Consider the following 14833-nt stretch of genomic DNA (forward strand, 5'->3'; position numbering starts at 1 on the left):
CTAGGGCCTCCAGTCGGGTAAGCCGTTCGCCGGGTGCAAGTCTTTCGATTTGACGCCACTTCGGCGACTTGCGCGTCGATGGGGATGAAATGATGATGATTAGGACAACACCCAGTCCCCGAGCGGAGAAAATTTCCGACCCAGCCGGGAATCGAACCCAGACCGTTTCGATTGACAGTCTGTCGCGCTGACCACTCAGCTACCGGGGATGGACACTGCATATGGTGAAAAGTGACAACAAACAGTGTGCCGAATCGGACTTTGAACGCGGATGCTTAGCTTTGGCGCGCAATGCGCTAACGACTGCGCTAGCGAACGTGAGTCATGGATCAACTCAAAGCTTGGATTTGTCACGGATTTCTACTGTCTCCTTCCAGTTTGTTGGTAATATCTGATGTAACTCGTGATATTTTCAAACGCTTGTTTCGTTGTAATAAAGCTTTTAGTATGCGAGGATCCCGATCAATGAAACCGACTGCCTATGCCCCCCTTCAGGGCTGTGGTGTATGTACTATTTTCTGAAAAAGTCTGTCATGGTTTTCTCACAGTTTAGCGATTGATGATATAAGAGGAAGTACAGAAGTTCTCGGTATAACTCGAAGATGCCGTAGAGCTATTTCTTTTTCCGCATACGTGTTACGCAGTAATGTAACTCACTGTCAGCTTGATCTGCGGAATAGATGTGTTTATATACCTCTTTACAGCAGTGATAATGTGGGTGATTCATTGAAAGGGTTTGTTGGGTGCGTGTAAGTTTGAGAAAAGAAAAGGCTACACAGATGCAGCTCGACCCAGTCAATATACTTTCATGGACTTTGTTCACTTAGAGAAAATGGAAAGAGGCGCAATGTGTCTTACATGCTCAGAAAAATATGTATACATTATAGACATAGGTGAATAAAATACAATATTTACAAGACTCAAGAGGGGACAAAAAAATAGGATACCCACAGAGAAGTGCTCGGGATTAAAAATACCGCCGGCCGCGGTGGCCGTGCGGTTCTAGGCGCTCCAGTCCGGAGCCGCGCTGCTGCTACGGTCGCAGGTTCGAATCTTGCCTCGGGCATGGGTGTTTGTGATGTCCTTAGGTTAGTTAGGTTTAAGTAGTTCTAAGTTCTAGGGGACTGATGACCACAGCAGTTGAGTCCCATAGTGCTCAGAGCCATTTGAACCATTTTTAAAAAATACTTTAAGGCAGGGATGCAGTCTTTCTCAACTATTGTTCAATCTATAGATCGCAGTAGCAACCGAGGAAATTAATGGAAGTCTCATAAAGTGGCTTAAAATTCGTGGTGAAAGGGTATCAGTGATAATATTTGCTGACAACGCTATTGTTTGTGAAAGTAGGGAAAAATAGGACCTACTGAGTGGAAGTAACAGTATACTGAGCCCAGAACATGGGTTGAGAGAAATCCAAAGAAAAGCTAAATAGAACGAGATTTTCACTCTGCGGCGGACTGTGCGCTAATATGAAACTTCCTGGCAGATTAAAGCTGTGTGCCCGACCGAGACTCGAACTCGGGACCTTTGCCTTTCGCGGGCAAGTGCTTGCCCGCGAAAGGCAAAGGTCCCGAGGTCGAGTCTCGGTCGGGCACACAGCTTTAATCTGCCAGGAAGTTTCATAACAGCGCACACTCCGCTGCAGAGTGAAAATCTCATTCTGGAAACATCCCCCAGGCTGTGGCTAAGCCATGTCTCCGCAGTATCCTTTCTTTCAGGAGTGCTAGTTCTGCAAGGTTCGCAGGAGAGCTTCTGTAAAGTTTGGAAGGTAGGAGACGGATACTGGCAGAAGTGAAGCTGTGAGTACCGGTCGTGAGTCGTGCTTCGGTAGCTCAGATGGTAGAGCACTTGCCCGCGAAAGGCAAAGGTCCCGAGTTCGAGTCTCGGTCGGGCACACAGTTTTAATCTGCCAGGAAGTTTCAAAAGCTAAATAACTGAAGATAAGTGGAAATGAAATTAGCACCAAACTTAGCTTGAAAATTGGACGGCCATGTAGTAGACGAAGTGTGCATAATCTACCTTGGAAGCAAGATAAGGCGTGGGGGACGGGGAAAGTAGAAAATTAGAAGCAGACTAGCACGGACAAAGACAAAATTCCTGGTCGAATGTAATCTAATAGTATCAAACTTTGGCCTTAATTTAAGAAATGAATTTCTGCGAATTTGGTTTAGGAGCACAGCAGCGTAGGTAAGTAGATCTTGGACTATGGGAAGATCGGAAAAGATGACAGTCTTTGTGTTTATAGTGTGGTGCTATAGAATAATATTGAAAGTTAGGTAGACTGATAAGATGGAAAATGAGGAAATTCTTCATAGAATTGGCGAGAAAAGCAAGATGTCTATTACGCTGACTAGAAGAAGAGGCTGGTAGAACATACGTTAAGCCGATAGCCGGCCGAAGTGGCCATGCGGTTCTAGGCGCTGCAGTCTGGAACCGCGAGACCGCTACGGTCGCAGGTTCGAATCCTGCGTCGGGCATGGATGTGTGTGATGTCCTTAGGTTAGTTAGGTTTAACTAGTTCTAAGTTCTAGGCAACTAATGACCTCAGAAGTTGAGTCCCATAGTGCTCAGAGCCATTTTAACCATTTTCGTTAAGACGATAGGAACCAGCTTTCATAATATCATAGGCAGCCATCGAGGGCAACACATATAAGGTAAGACAGCAATAGGAACATATACAACCAAACCTCAAGGACGTCAAATGTAATTGCTATCTTGAGATCAAAAGATTGGAACAGGAAAGGAAGTCGTGGCAGGCCACATCAAACTAGTGATGACGCAAGAACTAAAATAAAATACAGATTTGGTGCCATGGAGACATTGCAGTTGCTGTTTCATACGAGACATGTGCATGTTAGATAGGAGCGAAGATATTACTGCATCCTGCCTCGGCTCCCTGAGGACTGTGCGACTGCCACAAAGCCTAATGCATGCCGAGCAGGATGTTTATATCGCACTGCGCTGCACTGTTGACTGCATTAAGCGTGACCTATCTTTCCACTGGCCGAGTTGTGCTTCGGGCTTCGCTGCTCTACCGTGAACTGGAGTGTCCAGAAGCAGACATTTTCTTTTGTGGTTCGCTACACAGTGTGTCTCGGGGGCGGAGGGGGGGGGGGAGGGGGGACAATGCATACTCAGGGGTTACTGAAATGTTCATCTGTAGAAGCGCGGCTCATGACTATGTAGTATATTTCGAATGGTTTGTGTGAGAAACACGTGTAAATATTTATTATGGTTATTTTAATTAACGTTTTAGTTGTCTTTATGTATTTATTTATTTGTAGAGTGACGCAACCAGCCACTATCGTCAGCGGCCGCGGAGTTCACAAGATCCAACTTGGATAAAATAACATATATTCATCGGGTTACAAATTTGAAACAGTTCGTGATACATTTTGAATAATTCACAATAAATATAACATAGTTCACAGTTTTAAACAGCTTATATGTTCGATAAGTCCACCATGAACCTCGGTGCACTTTATTACACGCAGATGCTGTCCGGTTCCTTCTCCTGGTGCATCTGTATTACTTTATGAGGACGTCAGTGTTCCTTACGTAAACTTACTTACTCGGTCTGGTGTATGCAGATTTTGTCTGTAAACTTCTGCCTTTAGTCAATACCAAAACAAAACTCTAACCGTGTCAGATCAGCAATTTTCATAACTTGAAAATGGTAATAACACGACCGATCCACTCAGTAGGGAAGTCGCGATTGAGATGTTGCCTTTCATGTCCTCCGTTCTATAGCCATTACCAGCCAATACTTCTTTATCATCTCGTCCATAACCATATTAAAAAATACCTTGTCTGATACCACTATTAACTGGTATACAGCTAGTTAACCTGAAAACAATTTTCACCTGGATGTAGTTGTTGAATAAATATTTTAAACTGTTTTTATTAAGTTGGAAGTAATGCCTCGACCGTACAGCAGGTTTATAACATCTGTAAACAAAACCCTACCTAAAGCCTTGAGTGATTCAATGAAACAGAGGTAAGTAGATCTGTTGTAATCAGTGGACCTTTCTACAACCTGTCTAACAATGAGTACTACTTCTGTACATGTCCTACCGGATCCTCTGCAAGGGTTGTAATTTTTTAAAATTTTATTTCATTTATTTCTGTTATGTGTTTAAGAAATGAACTGAGTAGATCTGTTGTTACTGTGTTCAGTCCGAAGACTGGTTTGATGCAGCTCTCCATGCTATCCTATCCTGTGCAAGACTATTCATCTCAGAGTAATTAGTGCAACCTACAACATTCTGAATCTGCTTACTCTATCCATCTCTTGGTCTCCCTCTATGAGTTTTACCCCCACACAGTTCCCTCCAGTACTAAATTGGTGATCTCTTGACGTCGCAGAATGTGTCCTATCAACTGATCTTCTAGTCAGGTTGTGCCTCAAATTTATTTTCTCCCCAATTCTTTTCAGTACCTCCTCATTAGTTATATGATCTACCTATCTAATCTTCTGCATTCTTTTGTAGCACCACATTTCCAAAGCTTCTGTCCTCTTCTTGTCTAATCTGTTTAATGTCCATGTTTCACTTCCATACATGGCTACTAAACTAAACTCCATCCGAACAGGCCTTGGGAGGCCCGACGGTACCGACCGGCCGCCGCGTCATCCTCAGCCCCTAGGCGTCACTGGATGCGGATATGGAGGGGCATATGGTCAGCAAACCGCTCTCCCGGCTGTATGTCAGTTTACGAGACCGGAGCCGCTAATTCTCAGTCAAGTAGCTCCTCAGTTCGCCTCAAAAGGGCTGAGTGCACCCCCGCTGCCAACAGCGCTGGGCTGCCCGGACGGTCACCCATCCAAGAGCTAGTCCAGCCCAACAGCGCTTAACTTCGGTGATCTGACGGGAACCGGTGTTACCACTGCGGCAAGGCCGTTGGCCCATACATGCCTACACACCATCCAAATACCTTCAGAAAAGACTTCCTGGTTCTTAAATCTATACTCGATATTAACAAATTTCTCTTCTTCAAAAACGCTCTTCTCGCCTAGTCTTTCCCTCAGCAACAACTGATTTAATTTGGCTACTGTCCGTTTTCCTTGTTTTGCGTTTGTTGACGCTCATCTTATATCCTCCTTTCAAGACACTGTCCATTTCGTTCAAGTGCTCTTCCAAGTCCTTTGCTGTCTCTGACAGAATTACAATGTCATCGGCAAACCTCAAAGATTTTTATATCTTCTCTCTGGACTTTAATTCCTATTCCAAATTTTTCTTTGGTTTCCTTTACTTCTTGCTCAATATGCAGATTGAATAACATCGAGGTTAGGCTACAACCCTGGCCTACTCCCTGCTCAACCACTGCTTCCCTTTCAAGCCCCTCGCGTCGCATAACTGCCGTCTGGTTTCTGTACAAGTTGTAAACAGCCGTTCAGCCCCTTGTTTTACCACTGCTAACTTCCGAATTTGAAAGAGAGTGCTTCGGTCAGCATTGTCAAAAGTTTTGTCTAAGTCTACCAATGCTATAAACGTAGGTTTGCCATGCCTTAACCTACCTTCCAATACAAGTCGTAAGGTCAATATTGCCTCACGTGTTCCTACACTTCTCCGGAATCCAAACTGATCTTCCCGGAGGTAGGCTACTACTAGTTTTTCCATTCTTCTGTAAAAAATTCGTGTTAGTATTTTGCAACCATGACTCACTAAATTGATATTTCGGTTGTATCCATACCTGTTAGCACCTGCTTTCTTTGGAAGTGGGATTATTAGATTTATCCCTCTGTAATTGGTTGGGACCTTCTTATCTCCTTTCTTGAACATGAGAATAGTGACTGCAGTTCTTCATTCATTTGGAATTTTATTGCGAATTATGACATTATTAACTATCTTAAGTGTTCAGGTAGCAGATATCCTCCGTACTGTGAAATGATTAATTAATCAATTAATTTAAAAAACGCTAGATCAGAGTAGGTGGTCGGTACGATTCTCACTAGTACACTCATGAGCATCTAAATTAGAGACACCAACTCAATTCCGTGTACCGTCCTCTTTCACACAATGGCGGCCGCGACGGGTCGCGCAATGGACTACAAGAGAAGCAAAAGCGTTGGCGAACTGTCCTGATCCATACCGTCTGAATCTCAGCTCACAACTCAAGGAAATAGGTCGTATCTAGGTCCAAGATACGGTGCAAATTATGATTGACGTTAGGTGGAGGGGAGTGGGGATGGGTGCAGGGAAGTACCCTCAGTCCGTGATGTATTCCTCAAATAGTTGTGACACATCTCGCTAGTGACAGAGTGGAGCATTGTTTTGCCAAAGAGACAGGTCACTGATCGTTCCAAATTAGCCTACTCTGTTGCTGCCAAGTCATCCACTGTCTGGTAGTCTCGACAATGCGTGTCATTGCCAGCATTGATCTTGCCTCCGAATTGTTTACGTGAAAACTCTTAAAGTATTTTTTTAATAAATGCACGTTATTCACGTTCTATATCTTTATACTTCACGTGTACATATTTGCAGCCTTCTGTCGCTAGAGACCCGACTTGTAACATATAACATGGCGGTGTAACGTAAGTATGTAGGTGCACGGGAAACACGGTGCTGCAATAGACTTTCGTGTTCGAAGAGTTCGTCCACCCATGGAGCACCCCTTCAGCATGACAATGTCAGACCATACACGAGCGTTGCGACGCCTCCAAAAATCCGACGCCTTGGGTTCACTGTCATCGATTATCCTCCAAACAGTTCCCACTTGGCCCCATCCGATTTTCATCTGTTCCCAAAAGTTAAACAACACCTTCGAGTATCTCACTTTGATAGTGACGAAGCGGTGAGAGCAGAGGTGAGGTGTGGCTCCGTTAACAAACACCCTATAGTGACGACGGAATCAACGAAAATGTTCAAATGTGTGTGAATTCCTAAGGGACCAAACTGCTGAGGTCATCGGTCCCTAGACTTACACACTACTGAAACTAACTTACGCTAAGAACAACACATACACCCATGGCCGAGGGAAGACTCGAACCTCCGGTGGGAGCACTATGGGACTTAACATCTGAGGTTATCAGTTCCCTAGAACTTAGAACTACTTAAACCTAACTAACCTAAGGACATCACACACATCCATGCCCGAGGATGTCGCGCGGTTCCAGACTGAAGCGCCTAGAACCGCTCGGCCACGTCGGCCGGCCCGGTGGGAGAGTCCGCGCAATCCGTGACATGGGGTCTTAAACCGCACGGCCACTCCGCGTGGCACGGAATCAACAAATGGGTCTCTTACTGGCAGAAATCTGTTGATCGCCAGGGTAACTATGTTGACAAATAAATATCTAAATATGAAGAATTAAGATGCAGAATGTTAGTAACATTTGTTTTATTTAAAAAGCTTTATGAGTTTTCACATAAAAAATTCGGAGGCATTACTTTTGAGCGCGCTCTCGTAGTTGAACGACTAATAATTGTTATTGCGAAGAGTAAGTCTATTCCTACTGAATTGCCGCTGGTATGCAAAGATGACGATACGATACCTCACTCGCAGCAGTATAGCTCGTCCGTGCTATTGGACTCCAAACGAAAAATCTATTAGAAAATGCAAACAGAAAATCGATTGTCAACAATAGGTTCAAACTAACATGTTATAAATGAGTGAAAACTTGTTAATTTACTTTGATATTAATACTAATTTATCGTTACCGCGCAAATACTATCGCGCCGTTAGCACGGCGTCTGCGGTAATCGGCGAGGCGCCGCGGCTCCCAACCGAATCCACCCGGTGGATTTAAAAAAACGACGAGGGCCGGTGTGCCGGCTAGCCTCTATGTGATTCTTAGGCGGTTTTCCACAACCGACCAAGCGAATACATGGCTGGTATCCAAGCCCCGCCACAGTTACGCGATTCCCTAACATTTCAAAAAAGGTTCTCACACTTTCACATAGGATGACACTAGATGCGGCTAGATGTGGTACAGAGCTCCCATCCTGGCGAAATGGTCTGGGAGGGTGAGGGAGGGAAGAGGTGGCTACAGGGTAGCGACAGGAAGGGCATCCCGCCACCCCTTACCACTAACATAACATGCCGATCCTGTGGATAAACAGTAATAATTTTTTATCGTAGCGCAGTGGTTACAGATAACAAGTCTTGAGCCAGTGCCCCAACCAGCAGTGTAGAAAACTATTGCAATGACGAGAGCAGCCAAAACTGCGTACTGCTCTGTAGTACGTCCAGGCAAGAGAGTGTATTAGCGAAATCTAGTGTTAAAACAAGCGCTGGGGGACAGGTTAACTCCAGCGGTTTAATATCTTCGTCGACAAGTATTACGTTCATTATGAGATGAAGTAGTCAGGCACAACGCAGATAAATTTAGATCCCAATTGTAATGGATACTGCAACCAGCGATTGAAACGTCCCCCTATGTTTATCGTAGCTTCTAATTTCTAGAATTCATCGCCATTTTCCAGACCCACAATTGTTATGTTACACTACTTTCCATTAAAATTGCTACACCAAGAAGAAATGCAGATGATAAACGGGTATTCATTGGACAAATATATTATACTAGAACTGACATGTGATTACATTTTCACGCAATTTGGGTCCATAGATCCTGAGAAATCAGTACCCAGAACAACCACCTCTGGCCGTAATAACGGCCGTGATACGCCTGGGCATTGAGTCAAACAGAGCTTGGATGGTGTGTACAGGTACAGTTGCCCATGCAGCTTCAACACGATATCACAGTTCATCAAGAGTAGTGACTGGCGTATTGTGACGAGCCAGTTGCTCGGCCACCATTGACCAGACGTTTTCAATTGGTGAGAGATCTGGAGAATTTGGTGGCCAGGGCAGCAGTCGAACATTTTCTGTATCCAGAAAGGCCCGTACAGGACCTGCAACATGCGGTCGTGCATTATCCTGCTGAAATGTAGGGTTTCGCAGGGATCGAATGAAGGGTAGAGCCACGGTTCGTAACACATCTGAAATACAACGTCCACTGTTCAAAGTGCCGTCAATGCGAACAAGAGGTGACCGAGACTTGTAACCAATGGTACCCCATACCATCTCGCCAGGAGATACGCCAGTATGGCGATGACGAACACACGCTTCCAATGTGCGTTCACCGCGATGTCGCCAAACACGGATGCGACCATCACGATGCTGTAAACAGAACCTGGATTCATCCGAAAAAATTACGTTTTTCCATTCGTGCTCCCAGGTTCGTCGGTGAGTACACCATCGCAGGGGCTCCTGTCTGTGATGCAGCGTAAAGGGTGACCGCAGCCATGGTCTCCGAGCTGTTACTCCATGCTGCTGCAAACGTCGGCGAATTGTTCGTGCAGATGGTTGTTGTCTTGCAAACCTCCCCACCTGTTGACTCAGGGATCGAAACGTGGCTGCACGATCCGTTACAGCAATGCGGTTTAGATGCCTGTCATCTCGACTGCAAGTGATACGAGGCCATTGGGAAGCAGCAAGGCGTTCCGTATTACCCTCCTGAACCCACCAATTTCATATTCTGCTAACAGTCATTGGATCTCGACCAACGCGAGCAGCAATCTCGCGATACGATAAACTGCAATCGCGATAGGCTACAATCCGACCTTTATCAAAGTCGGAAACGTGATGGTACGCATCCCTCCTCCTTACACGAGGGATCACAACAACGTTTGACCAGGCAACACCGGTCAAGTGCTGTTTGTGTATGAGAAATCGTTGGAAACTTTCCTCATGTCAGCACGTTGTATGTGTCACCACCGGCGCCAACCTTGTATAACTGCTCTGAAAAGATAATCATTTGCATCTTCTTCCTGTCGGTTAAATTTCGCGTCTTTAGCACGTCATCTTCGTGGTGTAGCAATTTTAATTGCCAGTAGTGTACTTGATTTCTCGAGAGTTAGGTGGGAAATTTGGAAACTGATGTAAGTAAAAAAAATATAAACGCTTCTACTAAATTGCTTTTTTGGGGGTAGGGGCGGGGAAGAGAGAGCGGAGGGTGACATTCCCACAATCCTCCACCCCCCCCCCCCCAACTTCCACCCCCTTTCCCCCTGGATCCGCGCCTGTGTAAGTGCTGCCCTGAGACGGACAGGTTGGAACAGATGAGGAAGTCGTGGCGAGCTGCATCAAACCAGTCTGAAGTCGCGTGACAAAAAAAGGCGTGTTAAGTGTAGGTGCAGCGTCTCGCGCGGCGGGTCCTGGAGAGGAGGCCGGCCGGCCGCTCTTCGTGACACACAAACAGCGCCGTCCAGATTGGCGGCTTCCTGCCCGCTGACTGGAATGCAGCTGCTGCCCCACTTGATAAGCCAGACCCTCCCCCTCCTCGCCACTCCGACGCCTCCGGCTCCGCGTCTGCGGAAAGGCAGGCAAGGCGAGAGCTCCATTGTCTGCGTGGCGCGGCGCGGCGTCGCGACCCGCCCACCGTATCTCGCCGCCTGCCCGCTGCCCGCTGCCCGCGCTTCCTGCAACAAGGCGCCGCGCTTAGCGTTGGAACTGAACTCAACACTCCAATATTTTTCATTTTTATTTTATTGGATTCTGTGTATACCAATACAGCCAGTTCAAATTTACGAAGCTGTCTTGCCACAACGTAATTTAAAACGCACATTTCACTGCCATTAAAGACAACACTTAAATAAGTAAAAAAAAAAAAAGAAAAATGGCATTTCAGTCTTTGATCGCTATTTTTTATTTTCGATAACTGGATTCAGGCTATCTGACCGTCTTCCGATCTGTTAGATAAAGTAACTGCAATATGTGGTATGCTGGCATTTAATACATTCCAAAATTTCTTTTTGTAAACTAAGAAAGTTCTATCAGTAACTATATCTCTCTTGTTAATTATATTTTAACTTTATCTAACAGATCGGAAGATGGGCTGCTATGCTGAAACCGGTTATCGAAAATAAGAAATAGCGATCAAAGACTGAAATGCCATATTTTTATTCAAAGAACGATCGCGGCGATCCCAATAAGGCAATCATGTCTAGTTTTGATAAACTTAAATAACTACAGTGACCCAAATGTGTGCACATATTACGTTAACAACCGGGTGCGTGAGCGCACGCGCGCGTGCCCGCACACACAAACACACACACACACACACACACACAAAACTGCCACCAGTCACTATAAAAATATTAGGTTACCAGCTGTTCCCAATCATGCGTTGCTGTGGCTCTGGTTAAATGGAAAACGAAAAAAAAAAGAAAAACCATGCATGGGAATTGGATATTACGCCCTAATCTTCTCCATCCCCCTGCTTGGCTCTGAGCACTATGGGACTTAACATCTATAGTCATCAGTCCCCTAGAACTTAGAACTACTTAAACCTAACTAACCTAAGGACATCACGCAACACCCAGTCATCGCGAGGCAGAGAAAATCCCTGACCCCGCCGGGAATCGAACCCGGGAACCCGGGCGTCCCCCTGCTTGTCTCCATCTCCTCCTCCCCATCTCTTTGTCCATCTCCGCATCCTTCCCCCTTCTCTATCCACACGTTCTCCCTCCTCTCTCTCCAGCTCCTCCATCTCGTTTTCTATGTCCATTTCCTGCCACCCCTCTGTCCACCTCCTCTTCCTACCGGTCTCCGACCTTGACCCTTGTCTCTTGTTATTGCATCTTCAGATAAGCCAATAAGCCATAAATACAATTTTCCTATTTGCTAACAATGTTTGAAAATACAGGATGGTGCAGTTAAAATTAGCCGGCCTCCTGTTTGAATGCGAATGCAAGATTTCGACTTCAGAAATAAACAGTCAGTTTTACACGATAATCGACTGTTAGCGTTTTCTATTGGCATTCATCTACATAGATACCCCGGAAGCCAGCATACGGTGCCTGGCAGAGGGTACCCTGTACCACTACTTTTCATTTCCCCTGCTGTTCGCCGTGCGGGATTAGCCGAGCGGTCTCAGGCGCTGCAGTCATGGGCTGTGCGGCTGGTCCCGGCGGAGGTTAGAGTCCTCCCTCGGGCATGGGTGTGTGTGTGTGTGTGTGTGTGTGTGTGTGTGTGTGTGTTTGTCCTTAGGATAATTTAGGTTAAGTAGTGTGTAACCTTAGGGACTGATGACCTTAGCAGTTAAGTCCCATAACATTTCACACACATTTGAATATTTTTTTCCCCTCCTGTTCCACCCGTAAATAGAGCGAGGGGAAAACGATTGTCTGTACACCTCCGTATGAGCCCTAATTTTTCGTATCTCATCTTCGTGGTCCTTACGCGGGACGTATGTTGGCGGTAGCCGAATCGTTCGACAATCAGCTTCAAATGTCGGTTTCCGAAATTTTCTCAATAGTATTTCTCGAAAAGAATGACGCCTTCTTCGAAAAGAACGTCGGTAACAATTCTGGCAGCTCGCCTCTGAATTGCTTCGATGGTACGACGCTTCGATGGGGTACGATGCTTCGACCTGGTGCGGACCCCAAACATTCAAATGGTTCAAATGGCTCTGAGCACTATGCAACTTAACTTCTGAGGTCATCAGTCGCCTAGAACTTAGAACTAATTAAACCTAACTAACCTAAGGACATCACACACATCCATGCCCGAGGCAGGATTCGAACCTGCGACCGTAGCGGTCGCACGGTTCCAGGTTGTAGCGCCTAGAACCGAACGGACACTCCGGCCGTCCCCAAACGTTCGAGGAGAACTCAAGAATAAGGTTGCACCAGTGCCCTATATGCGAACTCCTTTACAGGTGAACCACTCTTCCCTAAAATTCTCCCAATAAACCGAAGTCGACCATTCGCCATCCCTACCACAGTTCTCATACGTCCATTCCATTTCATATCGCTTTGCAACGTTACGCCCAGATATTTCAACGACTTGACTGTGTCGTGCAGGATACTAGTGATACTGTGTCCGAATATTGCATATTTGACCTTCCTACTCATCCGCATTAACTTACGTTTTTCCACATTTAGGACTAGCTGCCATTCATCACACCAACTCGAAAATTTGTCTAAGTCCTCTTGTATCTTCCTACAGTCACTCAATTTCGACACCTTACCGTACACCACGGCACCATCAGCAACCAACCGCAGTCTGCTGCCCACCCTGTCCGCCAAATCATTTATGTACATAGAGAACAACAGCAGTTCTATCGCACTGTCTGTGATGAACACACGCTATCGAGTTCTGGGTTCGATTATTTAAGAAGAGTTCGAGCCACTCACATATCTGTGAACTTATTCCATGTGCTCGTACCTTCCTTAACGGCCTGCATTTCAGTTTACTCCATCAGTGAAGTTAGACGTTTCTCTTTTCGGTCTGCGAAATAACTTTCTCGATAGGAGAAAGAATTGAAATTATGGAAGCATATGTGAAAACAGATTCCATTAAGGAAACTCGCGAAGTTTTCAGGGCCAAGTATCCTGATAGCGGACTGCCAGCAAAGAGAGCAATAGAGAGACTGTAAAAAAACCGACGCACCTACGTATCTGTGCAAAACGTAAAACGACAGAGAATTCCTTCAGTTCGCACACCACTAGTTATTGCAGACTTTAGTTGAAGAATTATAAAGAGCCCGCGGAAGTCTACACGTAAATTGGCCCAAGAGGCCCTTGTAAGTAGGAGGAGTTGCCAGCAGATATTGAAAAGTCTTAATTGGAAGCCATATCGCGTGACGATTTTGCGCAGCTATGGGAAGATGACAGCCAGAAACGTGTAGATTACTGCACGTGGCTTTTGAATAACATCAACGATGGTTTGTTGGAAAATGACATTGGGAATAACAGGCCACGATCAACGAAAAGCGATTAAGTTACGCGTAAGGTTAAGCCATTAAGCTACTACGGACTTTGCTGTCATGTGAATTCACAGAGCACGAGGTGCTGAGCAACGGAAAGCCCTAACATTGTTTGTCACCAACCACTCCATGATGGAAAAATCGGCGTTAGTGTGGTGTAACAGGAACGCGCATCAATACACCGGTATTTTTTGACACTGCCCTCTACATGGTTTCATATATGAAAACGTTTATACGCTTTGCGCTCAACTCATTGAATATGAAACACAATAATGCTTCTTCCAGCAAATGGGGCAACATACCCACGTCTAAGGTATCCCTGGAACGAGTCCATGATGTCTTCACTGAGGAACGAACTGTCAGCAAACATTTATGGCCACCACGTTCGCGGGATCTAACAACATGCGATTTTTTTCCTATCGGGAGACTTGGAGAGCATGGTCTATGAAATTAATCCACACACAATACGGGAACCTAAAGACAACATCAGTCGTGAAGTTATCGCCATCGATATCCAAACTTTACGCCGGGTGTATCTGAATATCCTTAGACGTGCACATCTGTGTATTGATATTGCATGGGGTCACTTTCACCATTTTTTATAAATGTATTTTTAATGATAAGTCCATTTCAGCTCTTCGTTTCTGTACTTTTATCTGTGCCACACTATATGTATATTAAAATAGGTGTATAAAAACGCGTGTATTCGAATGCAACGTTTTCTCGTAATTTCGAAGCAATTGGTGAAGAACGCTCAGACATTTTAAGTTTGGAACAAACGGACATTTATATATAGATATATATAAATTTACCCTATGATTATTACTTATATATTTACATATTATATGTGGCACCTTAAAAGCCACATAAAAAGGCGCCTATACCAATGCAACGTGTTTCAAAATTTCAAAGCAATCTCTGAAGAACTTTCGGAGATTCACGATTTTGTACAAATAAACATTTACATTCTTATTTGTGTAGATTCACATAAACTTGTTGTCGAGCCTTTTCAGGCTCGTTTTCATAGGGGGAGGGAAAAATCATAGTTTCGTAGCGTCATACTATGACCCGACTGTAATATCTCGGTATATTCATTATGGGTGACCAACTGCATTTGCGATTTAA

The 14833-nt window shown here is 45.1% G+C and overlaps 1 protein-coding gene and 1 pseudogene across 3 annotated transcripts in view; one reads left to right on the forward strand and one right to left on the reverse strand.

Annotated features, from left to right (window-relative positions):
* Positions 1 to 14833, forward strand: part of LOC124595978 (ras-like GTP-binding protein RhoL) — a 353938-nt gene that overhangs the window by 174553 nt on the left and 164552 nt on the right. The window lies entirely within an intron of this gene.
* On the reverse strand, positions 4786 to 4903 carry LOC124597371 (annotated as a pseudogene).

Source organism: Schistocerca americana, chromosome 2 (genome assembly GCF_021461395.2).
Source record: "Schistocerca americana isolate TAMUIC-IGC-003095 chromosome 2, iqSchAmer2.1, whole genome shotgun sequence".
Taxonomy (NCBI): domain Eukaryota; kingdom Metazoa; phylum Arthropoda; class Insecta; order Orthoptera; family Acrididae; genus Schistocerca; species Schistocerca americana.